The following is a 12,614-nucleotide window of genomic DNA, read 5'->3' on the forward strand; positions in this document are numbered from 1 at the left end:
GTGTTGCATGGTCCGGTATGTGAACAAGAACCGGGACAATCTCATGCCGATGGGATCCCCTTCCATCTTTTTCATCCTGGATTTAAAGGTTTGGACAGCCCGCTCAGCCATGCCGTTCGATGCTGGGTGGTAGGGTGAGGTTTTGATATGGGTAATGCCGCTAAGGGTCATGAACCTACGGAACTCCCTGCTGGTGAAAGCAGTCCCATTGTCAGACACGAGGACCTCCAGCAACCCATGCACTGCAAGACATGCAAACGGTCTATGGTGGCAGCCAATGTGGGCTACCGGACGTCATCGACGTCCATCCATTTAGAGTCAATCAGTAAAAGGAACATTGTGCCCAAGAAGGGTCCCATGTAATCAACGCAGAGGTGCACCCATGGCCGCTCCAACCATTCCCATGGGTGCAATGGAGCTAAGGAGGGAGCTTTTGCACCTGCTGGCATTGAGGACAGCTTTTGACCAGGGTATCTATCCAGGGTATCTATATCCAAGCCCATGCCTGGCCACCACAAATAGCTGCATGCGAGCATCATCATACTGCTAATGCCTGGATGAGCACCATGTAGCTCGGCTAATAATGGCCTTCGCCCCCTCGGGGGCACGATAACCCTTGCTCCCCAGAGTAATATGCCGTCCTGGCAGGGAGTTCATTTTGCGATCAGAATAGGGCTTCATCTCCTCCGATTTAGATCGACCTGACCAACCATTCAAGAATTGTTCCCAGACGTTAGACAATAGTGGGTCCCGGCTTGTGCACTCACAGATTTGCCTGACCTGAACAGGGGAGGAATCCAGAAAATTTAACATTTAAGACTGTGGAATCGGAGCCTCCCCGTTATTAGCTGGCAGGGGAAGGCAGCTTAATGTGTCAGCACGTGTGATTTGAGTTCCCAAACGGTGAACAAAAGTGTATTCGTAGGCGGCTAATATTAGTGCCCATCTCTAGATGCAAGCTGATCGCTTTGTTTTCTCCAAATAATCCCAGTTGGGGCTTGAGGTCAGTTATAATATGGAAATGGTGACCGTGGAGGCATTGATGAAACTTCCAGACACCAAACACAATAGATAAGCCCTCCTTTCAATCTGGGAATATTGACACTCTGCGACACTGAATGTGTGAGATGTATAACTAATGGGTCATTCGGAGCCATCCACCATTCGACGTGAAAGGACAGGCCCTACTCCATAAGGGGATGCATCACATGTTAAAATTAATTCCTTCTTGGGGTCAAAGTGGACCAACAAGGCCGACAATCTTAACAATCGTTTCACTTTCAGGAAGGCATCCTGATGCGGGGCTTGCCAACTTCTGGCTTTCCTTAAACAGGCCGTACAATGGGGCCAGCACAGTCGAGAGGTTTGGGAAGAATCGGCTGTAATTGTTTACCATGCCTAAGAAGGCCTCAAGCTCTGTAGTATTTCTCAGGGCAGGTGCCTCACGAATGGCCTGGACTTTTCCTTCCACAGGATACAGGCCCTGCGCATTAACCTTGTGGCCCAAGTAAACTACCTCCTCAGCCTGGAACAGACACTTCTTTCGATTTAAACGTACTGAGCACCTCTTCCAGATTTGTGAAGTGTTCACCATCAGTCAGTCCCGTGACCAATACGTCACCCAAGCAAACAACAACATGGGGCAATCCTTGGAGCAGGTTTTCCATCGTTCTTTGGAAAATAGCACACACCAAGGAGACCCCAAAGGGTAGACATGTATATTGATACAATTCTCGGTGCATATTAATGGTGACAAATTCCCTAGAGTCCTTTTCCAACTCTACCTGCTGGTAGGCATGGCTCATGTGGTGCCCCCTGCCAACTTTCAAATATATGGTGCCCCCTGCCAACTTCGAATACAATTCCTCAATCTTGAGTATCGGATGTCTGTCAATTTGGCCACCTTATTGATAGCTTATAGTCGCCGCATAAACACAAACTTTGGACTGGCTTCAGTACAGGTACAATGGGTGCAGCCCACTCAGAAAATTGCACTGGTTGTAGGATGCCCAATTCGGCCCATTTCAATTTAATCTTTTTGAGCCAGTTGTGACCTGTTAAGCTGGGGCCTGTCCAGCTACCACTAACAAGGGCAAATTTTCCGATTGATCTCCATATGTCACTGAGACTTGATATAACCCTTTCAGTCTTATTTCTTCGCTCGTGTATGTCCTCAGCTTTGTGTCCGAAACTTCTAGCTTCAGAGGATGGGTTCCTTTACTCAGATATCTAAATGTTTGCTCTCCAATGACGGACATCAACGTTTCATATCAACTTACATCTTAATGGGTTGTCCGTTAACTGTGATGACTGCTTGGATTGGCTCAGCTTTACCCACTTTGAGGTTATATAATGAATGGATGTCTGATTCTATTTCTTCTGGCTCTTCCTTGAGGCATATTTCATGATTTTTCCTTCTGCTTTTATAGCGTTGTTTTAGCCTTTATCTACAGTGCCGCCTTATGTGGCCATAGCGGTGGCTGAAAAAGCACTTGACTTATTTGAGTTGTCGTTCTCTCACTGGAGGCCTGGATATATTTCTCTCATTCATTTTGTGGGCTTTCACTGCAGTACTGTTGTTTCTCAATGCTCTGGAGCTAGAGAGCGTTTCCCGCCTTTCCGTGGAGTCGAAGTTTTCGTGCCTTTTGTTGCCGGATTGTCCCGCTCGACCAGATGGATGGCGCCATTTTGTGTATTGTTTATAACTTTGGAATTTCTGACAGCATTCTCCATCATGGCAGTTAATTCTAATGCCTTATTGAAGTCTAGACTAGGTTCGGCTAGCAAACGCCTTTCGACAGTATAATCTCCAATCCCACACATCTACCAGTCTCTCGACGTATCACTAATGGACATTCCAAATTCGCAATGCTCAGTTAATGCCTTTAAAATGACCACATAATCAGCTATTGGCGTCTCCTCCGGAAGCCTGTTCCTTGAATTGAACTTGAAGTCCTGCATAGTAACAGGGCTTTGGTCTCGGGTGGCTCTGTATAATTTTTTATTAACTCATCGAAAGCCTTCAAGTCTGGGGCACTAGGTGAAATGAGGCTGCAGATCAATACGTTTTGCTCCCATATGAGGACAAAAGAATTGCCCCCTTCTTTTCCTCCCCCCAATGTTGTTAGTGGTAAGAAAAACACTATGCATTCGACATACTGAGACCAGTCATCTGAAATGGGGTCGAATGGATCAACACGCCCAAACTGCGGCATTGTGAACGATTGCAAGGGGACTGCATTTCCGATAGGCTTTCCAGGTAATGACAAATTTAAGCGTTTGACTTACTTTGAAGTTGCCCTCTCTCTGGGGTCTCGTATAATTCTGTCCATAGCCATTTTTCATGTATTTGCCAGTTTAAATGTATTGATGCTTTAAAAGCAGTCACTTTTTTTTAACTCTGTCTCTGCAGGTGTTAGCTTTTCTCTGCTGGGTTTTGTGCTCTTTTCAAGTTTTGGTGGGATCCCCACGATCGCAATTCTGCCAGGTTTTTTTTTTCATTTTAAACTGCAGCACTGCTTTCTGCTCTGATTGCCGGCTGTCACCTATTTTATGAGTTAAGTACAGATGCTCTTTCCAATGCTTTGTTCTCTTGTCTTGAAATTTATTTTCTTTTGTTCTTTATCCTCGATGCCACTTTTATGTCTTGGGTAAATGAGTTCGTGGGCCAACTGAATTCCAGCTGCGCGTCTTCCTATGTTCTCATCAATTGTTGCTTGCATTCAATAATGGGGAAAGACTGATCTAAGAATAAACAGTGATGGTTTATTGAGACATGGGGCAGAGCACCAGATCATACATGCTTACTCAGGAACCCCAAGAACTAGATTTACAGTTCCCAGTTGCCCGCGCTGTACAGTGATTCGTCAGTGCTGTCACATGATCAGGACACTTGCATTCTCTTAAAGGGACAGGGTACCTCACTTTACCTCAGGGAGGCAAAAAGAAATAAACTTGCCTCAAGTTTTGAAATATCCAGCAATACAAACATAGTGAAGGATTGCAGTATTTGAGCTCTGAAGAGCACAGTTTCCATTTATTTTCCATGGATTGGCAAATGTACCATTTATTTATTAAATTTAGATGGCAAGAGGGGCAAGTTACTGGGGGGGAAAAATCAAGAAACGTACTTCAAAGTTAAAAATATATGACAGTAAACAGTGTGGAACAAAATACCTGAAAGATTTTGAGTAACAATGTTTGAAGTCAGCCATTTATTTACTTCTGACACTGGAAAAAGTGATTAAGAAAGTGGACCAAAACAGCCTGAATAAATTGCTAAAATTGTTTGTGCAGTTAAAAGCCAAAACATACATTTATTTTGTCAAAGAGTACAAAGGAGTTATTTCCATTGAAGAAGGCAAGTGTAACATATGAACTAGGAGCAGGACTAGGCCACCCAGCCCAGCAAGCCTGCTCTGCCATTCAATAAGATCATGGCTGATCTGACTGTAACCTCAGCCCCGCCTACCCTTTCAACCCTTTGTTAATCAAGAAACTACCCAGCTCTGCCTTAAAAATATTCAAAGACCCTGCTTCCACTGTCTTTTGAGGAAGGGAGTTCCAAAGACTCATGACCTTCTGAGAGAAAAAAAAATCTCCTCATCTCTGTCTTAAATGAGGGATCACTTATTTTTGAACAGTGACCCATAGTTTGAGATTCTCCCACAAGAGGTAACATCCTCTTCATATCCACCTTGTCAAGACCCCTCAGGATCTTAAAGGTTTCAATCAAGTCACCTCTACTCTTCTAAACTCCAGTGGATACAAGCCTAACCTGTCCAACCTTTCCTCATAAGACAAACTGCCCATTCCAGATATTAGCCTGCTAAACCTTCTCTGAACTGTTTCTAACGCATTTACATTCTTGATAAAGGAGAGACTGTGTATTGTAGGTGTTTCCTTACCCTATTAAATTAATGGACCAAATCCTCTTAGAAAATATAATGGTGTTTTAATGATGCATGCTGTTAACTACTATGCAAATTGGCCAGCAAATTCTGGTGATTAAGAAATATAGGGCTGGAAGTCAACACGTGTCAAGGCCTGCCCCATAGCCATAAGGCACTGTGAGCAGGCTAAATTGTTTAACAGTGGGACTTCCGCCACTAAGTAGAAGGAAGTCCCACCCTCAGGAGCTGCTGACCAATCTGATTAGCTGAAAGCTCCATCAGTCCCGGCAGCACCAGAGGTCAGCATTGGCTATTGCCTGGACCACAGGAAGAAGCCCAAAAAGGATCATGGCTGCTCAGGAAAGCTAAGTCCCAGGATTTTGGTGGGGGGGAGGGGAGGGATCCTAGAGCCCAGGGAGAATGGGGTGGTGGCTAGGTTTTGTTGGGCAGGTGGTGCGAAGGAAAGGGAGGGGCAACATCTGTGGTGGGGGGTGGGGGGCTCTGATGCACGCACCCTCCAAATGAGGTGCCTCCCCACAACCCCCCCATCCCATCTACCCTGCTTTTTTTTCACATAGGCCTTATAAAAGCCTGCCCACTCTTGCCTGAGTTGCCTGAGTGGCGTATTTTGGCATGGGCAGTGTATTATTCAGGTCAATAGGCTAACAAGCCTGATTGATCTTTAAATATTAATCTAGATGTGGCAGGCAGCCACTGATATCAGCACAAGTTTAACTCAAAAGAACTTTATTACACAAAAGTCAAAGAACATGAAAACTAATAAGTACAATCTGTCTTCAATCGTCAGTTACATTACAGATATTAAAAGTATAATGAACACAGATATTTATACTTTCTTTCTACACCCATTTTACTTACACCCCAAATAAACTCAAGTCAGATACTTATCAATAATTGGAAGATTAACCACTTGGTCTGAGTACCGTTTCAAAGATTCATACACGCGGGCTGAATTTCTGGGACCTTTGTTTACTTCCTCACAGTTGTCCTGTCAAATCTCCCTGTTCAACATGGGCATCTCTAGCATCTTAAGCATAGCCACCCCATTGGGTCATTTAATCATGTGGGAGGGTGGCAGGTAGGAATCCCACTGCCTTCCCGCCTCCACCCCAATTAAGTCCATGATGGGAAGGCTCGTGGGCAGCTTTCCCATCCTGCTGCCAATTGAGACCCTTAAGTGGACAAATTAATGCCCACTAATGGTCTCATCCCTCCGCTGCTGGTATTAACCCAGTAGCAAGGGGGGTGTCGCCATGCAGGGAGCACGACAAGCAAACCCATGTGAGGTTGCTTGTGGGCTTCTGGGTGGTGGGAGATGTTAGGGGGGATGGGGGAGTTCCTTCGTTCATTGGCACTCAGTGACTGATTGAGAGACCCAACATCAGAAAGTGGTGGTGGTGGGGGGGGGTGGAGGATGGGGACACTGAGAGCCCTTGCTGCTAACTCCACCCTGCCTTCACTCATGTGTGGCCTGGGATCTAGCGATGATATGAGGCTTTGGGTGGGTGCGTTATTACCAACAGCCACTGCCTCCCTGATGGCACTGCTGTTCAATGCACTTGGCGAGTAGGATTTCTGCATCTGGGGTCTTCAATCCTGGGGAAGGCCTGCCAGTGTCCAGTTAAGTGTTTGAGTGACACTTAACTTGGCGGGCTTTGCCTAAAGGAGACACTCTCCAGCAGGCCGGTAAAACCCCCATTGTCTCCATTAAATACCATCCAATGAGTCACTTTGGTCTTATCACAGCCTTCACAGAGACAAAGGGCAGGATCATTTGGCCCTGCCAGCAATGGGCAGGGGCATTTAATTTGGCAGGAGGCAAAAAATCTGTTCCTCGACGGCAGGATAAACTGTTGGAATTTTGTTCTCTCAACTTTCAAGGCAGGTTAAGGGCAGGTCAAGCTTCCTGACTATAGAGTCCTGGATTCTGTAGGCTTCCAGTCTGGAGCAGCAAGTCAGTACAGTAGAAGGTACAGGTATGGAGCTGACCCATTCTAGGTCTTAACCCAACTGTGCCCATCTCCTGACTGACCTTGTCTCTGGGTCAGGTGCCTTCCTACATCACTGTGTGGGTAGTACTGTACTCAATCCCACATTAACCCTTTATGTACCAGACCTCACTACTACACACCCCCATGTCTTTATCCCATGGATATAGAGTTACTTTAGTTTACTTCCAAGTCTTACATTGTTATAAATCTTGTGCATTTACCTTATTGTTGGAACCTTAATGCTATTTCAGCATTATTGTAATGCTGTTACTGTATTAATATTAACAACGTTCTCCCCATCTCCCCCTTCAAATCTTTGAAGTTAGAGGTTCAGATCTGGAGGCCTTATAACCCTTCCACATCTCGTTCACCATTCTGTTGGGAGAGTGGTATACTCTGATGTTGCTTGTTCTTGTTGGCTTGGGGCTAGACTGGTGTTTAGGTATGTTTTCATCTGTTTCTTCCTTTGCTTGAAGTTATACCACACCTGGCTTGTCTGGCTGGTTTGGCGGCATGTGGCTGTTGTTATTCTTGAACATTTCTGCGGGGTGGACAAAAATGGTATTCTTCTACTTGGTGGTGTTTTTTCTTCTTCCTTCTCCATGTAGGTCATCTGGAAGCTCACTGAGGCTGAGGAAGAGTGTTCCTGTGGCAAAAAGAAGATTGAGTAGCATGCTCACCTCTATTTTTTGTTGTTGATGGTGCGTAACTGTTCCAAGTTCCAGCAACCCTTGTGGTTTTGGCACACTGGCTGGAAGTTGCTCTGTGTGCACAGTGGTTGGTGTGTCTCCACCAACTGTACCATCATCATAGTTGGAGGTAGAGGTTCCTCAGACTGTTCATGCTCTCTGGTACCACTTCCACCGGAGGTGCTATGGTAAATCGTATGCAGTAGGTTGGTCTGACCATTGGGGACTTTCCAGGACCTGGAATGAAGATGGGCAACCCTGCTCCGCAAAAAGAAATGAAAGGTCACAGATAAAATCAGAGTCTGAATACTGTTTGGTGTTTGAGGACTCAGAGCCATGCTATTCTGGCAGACTAAGGTAGTCTTGACATCTTCCGCCAGCTGGATAATATGGAGGGCTACGCAGGCATCCCTTGATCGGAAGAGAGAAAGGCTGATTGTGGATGAGATACATCAGCTCAAAAATTTGTTTGTCACCATACCTCAGTGGTTCAAGAATCAAGCCAAAGATTGGGAGTCGGACTCCCCCTGACCCATACAGTGGAGTGTCTGTCATTCGAATCCAACGACCTTGTAGCCATGGTTCCTCATCTGACAGGACTGTCACTCTGGCACCTGGATCTAATGTAAAATTGGTTAGATGACCATTTACCACTGAATCAGCATTCCAAAATGAAGAACCACATTCTCTGATACCCCCCAAGAAGCATAGATGTGTGTCTTCTGGGTTTTCGGTCTCGACCTTGTGGATTACCTTTGGGATGTCTTTGTGGTGCTGGGCTTTTGACTTGGACAGTTTACCAAAGTGTCCATGTCGTTGTAATGGAAGCATTGGGCAGTGCTCACAGGATACTGATCTTTCTTATGAGGGCCCACCACACCGCTGTGCTGGCATGGTCACTCTGCTAGGCAGTTCAGGGGTTGCATTCCTTGACTTGTGTGATCTCTGCATTTTAGTTACTCGCTATGGTGGACTGAGGGTTGGTTTTTGCCCCAAGTAGAGTTCTCTCCCCTTCAGATGGTCCTGTGTTGCTTTTGTAGCTTAGACAGTCTAGCTAGCTGGATTGCCTTGTCAAGGGTAAGATCATCTTTAGCTTGTAGGAAGTCAGAGAGTGAATTGTTTGCAACACCCACCACAATTCTGTCTCGGATGAGCTCAGACTTTAAATCACTACATCCTTCTGCCAGCCTGTAGAGATCGTTTTTGAAGGAATTGAAAGGTTCACCAGGGACCTGGGCCTTCTTATTAAATTTAGCTCTCTCCAGTATTTTATTGGATTTCAAGTTGAAGTGGACGTCGAAAGATTTCAAAACATCATCAGGTTTGACAGATGATTCATCAAAACTTGTCGTGCAATGATGTTGTCTGCCCTTGGCCCAATCAAGTTAAGAAGTGTACTAACTTATTCGGCCTCATTTTTTTATTGAGCCCTCCAGCAACACTGTATCTTAAAAATCATCTCCTCCAAAAACCCCAATTGTGTGACTGGTCTGGCCCAGGGGTGAATCCCAGTGGAGCTGGAAGTGTGGAACTGCAATCTATTTTTGAAGATTTCAAAAAGTGTGGGTACAGCTTTTAAGAGATTACAGCCTTTCAAGATGGTGTCGCCGGTTACTGCTGAACAAAGGATCTTACCACGCTTGCCGGGTTTGGCAGTCTTTTGGAAATGGAGGCGTGCTTTTTGCCTGAAGAAGAAGGGACTGCAATGGCGGCAGAGGTCAGCTGGCTGCCGGTTCAATCAATTCAGCAGTATCACGTTATGAGCTGGGGCTCTTGGAAAAGAACCACGGGCTTGCTGTTTCCGAACCTGGACGGTTGCAGGATACCTAGAGTGGATGAACTGAATGATTAATAATGATTTTTTGTTTTTGCCATGCCGAACTCAGGAGCCACGTGCTGAGACTCAGAGTCTGGAATCGGGTTTAGCAATGAGTTGTTTTCAAACAAAACTTCCAACTGAATGTCTTAAAAGGGTTTCTCAGGGCTGGCTGGCCAGGAACTTTAAAAAATTATCTCACCCTGCGCTGCTTGCTGAAGCTGAACTTCCAAGGCCGAGCAATGGAGTGCTCTGCTTCAGTAAAGCTTCTGCCTTTCTTGTCTGCTTCCAGGCTCTTGTGTCTCTGCAGCTTTCTCTTTCTGGTGAACTTTCTCAGTGTCTGTAGCTTCATTTGGGAGTTAGGTTCAGTGCAGAATCCATTGAAGGTGTTCTTTTTCCTAGTTGTTCAACATTCTTGTGAGGATGGGGGTTTTAATCCCGAGGCTACCATCATTAAGAATTCTGCTTTGTTCACCATGAAGTAGGCTTCCAGTCTGAGGTACATTAACAGCAAGTCTTTACTAAAAACAACAATGTACATTTTACAGTAGGAGGTATGGAGTTGACCCCATTTTAGTTCTTAACCCAACTGTGTCCATCTCCAGACTGACCCTGGCTCTGGGTCAGGTGTCTTCTTACTTCGCTGTGTGGGCAGTACTGTACTCAGTTCCATATCACTTTATGTACCAGATCCTACCACTACACTGATGAACGATGCCGGAAGTTGTTTTGCATGCAGCATCTCATGCACGCTCATTAAAATGCCATCTCACTGGAATTAAGCTCCCCCTCCAAATTAGGTTCCTCACCAGCGAGAAATTAGAAATTTCAATTTTACACCTGTACTTAAGTAACATGCACCTGGTGAGCTTCACTTCTTCCAAACCTTTGAGGTCAGTAGAGACTATTTTTGCCTTCTAGGGCACTCCCATAACTTCACTCATATCAAGTGCCAGTAGCAAAAGCTGCACTAGGCTGGGCATGGGAGGCAGCCAAAGGCTGGAAAGGAGGATAGGATGGAGCGAAGGCTGGACAGAGGGTGCAGGCTAAGCGGGGAAGTGGGGGGTGAGAGTGTCAAGCGAAGGGAGGGGAGAGTGTTGAGGGAAGGTGATGAGAATGTTCAGGGAAGGGAGGGGGAGAGTGTCTGGGTGAAGGGGAGCAGAGACCACCTTAGAGGATGGGGCCGGTGCTGTTGACGGTTCAGTCCTGGGAGTTGAACTCAGAGTACAGGTAATAGGAGGGAATAGACAGTCAGGTGGGGGAGGGCAATGCAGTATGATGGCAGGTTCAGAGTGAGAGTTTGGGGTGGCAAGGTGTTACTGAGGCAGACTAGACAGGTGGATTGGCTAACAGGAGGGGTCAGCTTCAGGATGTGCATGGGGATGGTAACAGGTGTCGGCTCTGAGGGGAGGGAAGGAATGTGGAGATGGATCTGAATAGGATCCAGGGCAACTTGGGGGTGGGGTTCATGGATAACAGAGGGGAGAGGAATGATGATCTTGGGTGGGTCTATGGCGATGGAGGGGTACCTGGCGGGTGACAGGGGAATGGCAGAAGGTGGTGGATCAAGTCTGGAAAGATGACGTGCACAATTTTTCAAATTTGACCTTGTCCACATAATCAGTGAGTGAGAGCCCTCAAAGTGGGAGGAAGGTCTTTTTGGGTGGGTGGAGTTTAAGGTCAGCACAAGTTGCTGACTAAAGGGACACACTAATAATTATGAGGCAACTGGATGTCAACCATGCTCACTTTTTGGATCTGCCTTTGCAAAGGACAAACTTGCTACCCAGGCCGAGGTGAGAGAGGAGGTAACTGGTATGTTAGAAGAACTTACAATCAAGAGAAAGGAGGTGTTAAAAAGGCTACCTTTACTTAAAATAGATAAGTACCAGGACAGAATGAGATGCATCCAAGGGTACTGAGGGAAGTGAGTGTGGAAATTGCAGAGGCACTAGTGATAATCTCCCAATCTTCCTTAGACACAGGGGAGGTGCCAGAGGTCTGGAGAGCTACAAATGTTACACCCTTGTTCAAAAAAAGATGCAAGGATAAAGCTGGCAACTACAGCCCAGTCAGTTTCACCTCAGTGGTAGGGAAACTTCTGGAAACTATTGGATGGGATAAAATCAATAATCACTTAGACAAATGCAAGATAACTAAGGAAAGCCAGCATGGTTTCATCAAGGGAAAATCATGTTTAACTAACTTGCTGGAGTTTCTTGAGGAGGTAACAGAGAAGGTTGATAAAGAAAACTTTGTTGATGTGGTGTCTATGGATTTTCAAAAGGCATTTGATACAGTGCCGCACAACAGACTTGTGAGCAAAATTCTAGGTCATGGAATAAAAGGGAAAGTAGGCACTTGGATAAGAAATTGGCTGAGTGACAGGAAACAGAGAGTAGTGATATGGATGTTTTTCAGATTGGAGGAAGGTTTGTAGTGGAATTCCTCAGGGTTGGGACCCTTGCTTTTCCTGATTATATTAATGACCTAGGGCATGATTTCAACATTTGCAGATGATATTAAGATTGGAAATGTTGTCAACTGTGATGAGGATTGTCTTGAACTTCAAAAGGATGTAGACATATTAGTGGATTGGGCAGACAAGTGGCAGATGAAGTTCAAAGCAGAGAAGTGTGAGGTGATTCATTTTGGCAGGAAAGATATGATGAGACAGTATAAAGTAAAGGGAGAGAATTAAAGGAGGTGCAGGAACAGAGGGACCTCGGTGTATGTGTTCATAGGTCATTGAAGATGGCAGGGAATGTTGAGGGAAGTTAATAAATCATATAGTATCTTAGGCTTTATTAATAGGGGCTTTGAGTACAGGAGTAAGGAGGTCATGTTGAACTTGTATAAGACACTAGTTAGGCCTCATCTGGAGTACTGCGTTCAGCTCTGGGTGCCATACTTGAGGAAGGAGGTGAAGGCATTGGAGAGATTACAGAGGAGATTCATAAGAATGATTCCCAGGTTAAAGAACTGTTGCTGTGATGATAGATTGGAGAGGATGGGACTGTCTTCCTTGCGGAAAAGAAGGCTGAGAGGATACTTTATAGAGGTATTCAAGATCCTGAGGGCATGGACAGGGTAAAGAGTGAGAAACTGTTCCCACTCCAGAGAACATCAAGAACTAGAGGGCACAGATTCAAAAATAATTGGTAAAAGGAGTAAATGTGATGTGAGGAGAAATTTTTTCACCCAG

This window comes from Carcharodon carcharias, chromosome 20 (assembly GCF_017639515.1).
Source record: "Carcharodon carcharias isolate sCarCar2 chromosome 20, sCarCar2.pri, whole genome shotgun sequence".
Taxonomy (NCBI): Eukaryota; Metazoa; Chordata; class Chondrichthyes; order Lamniformes; family Lamnidae; genus Carcharodon; species Carcharodon carcharias.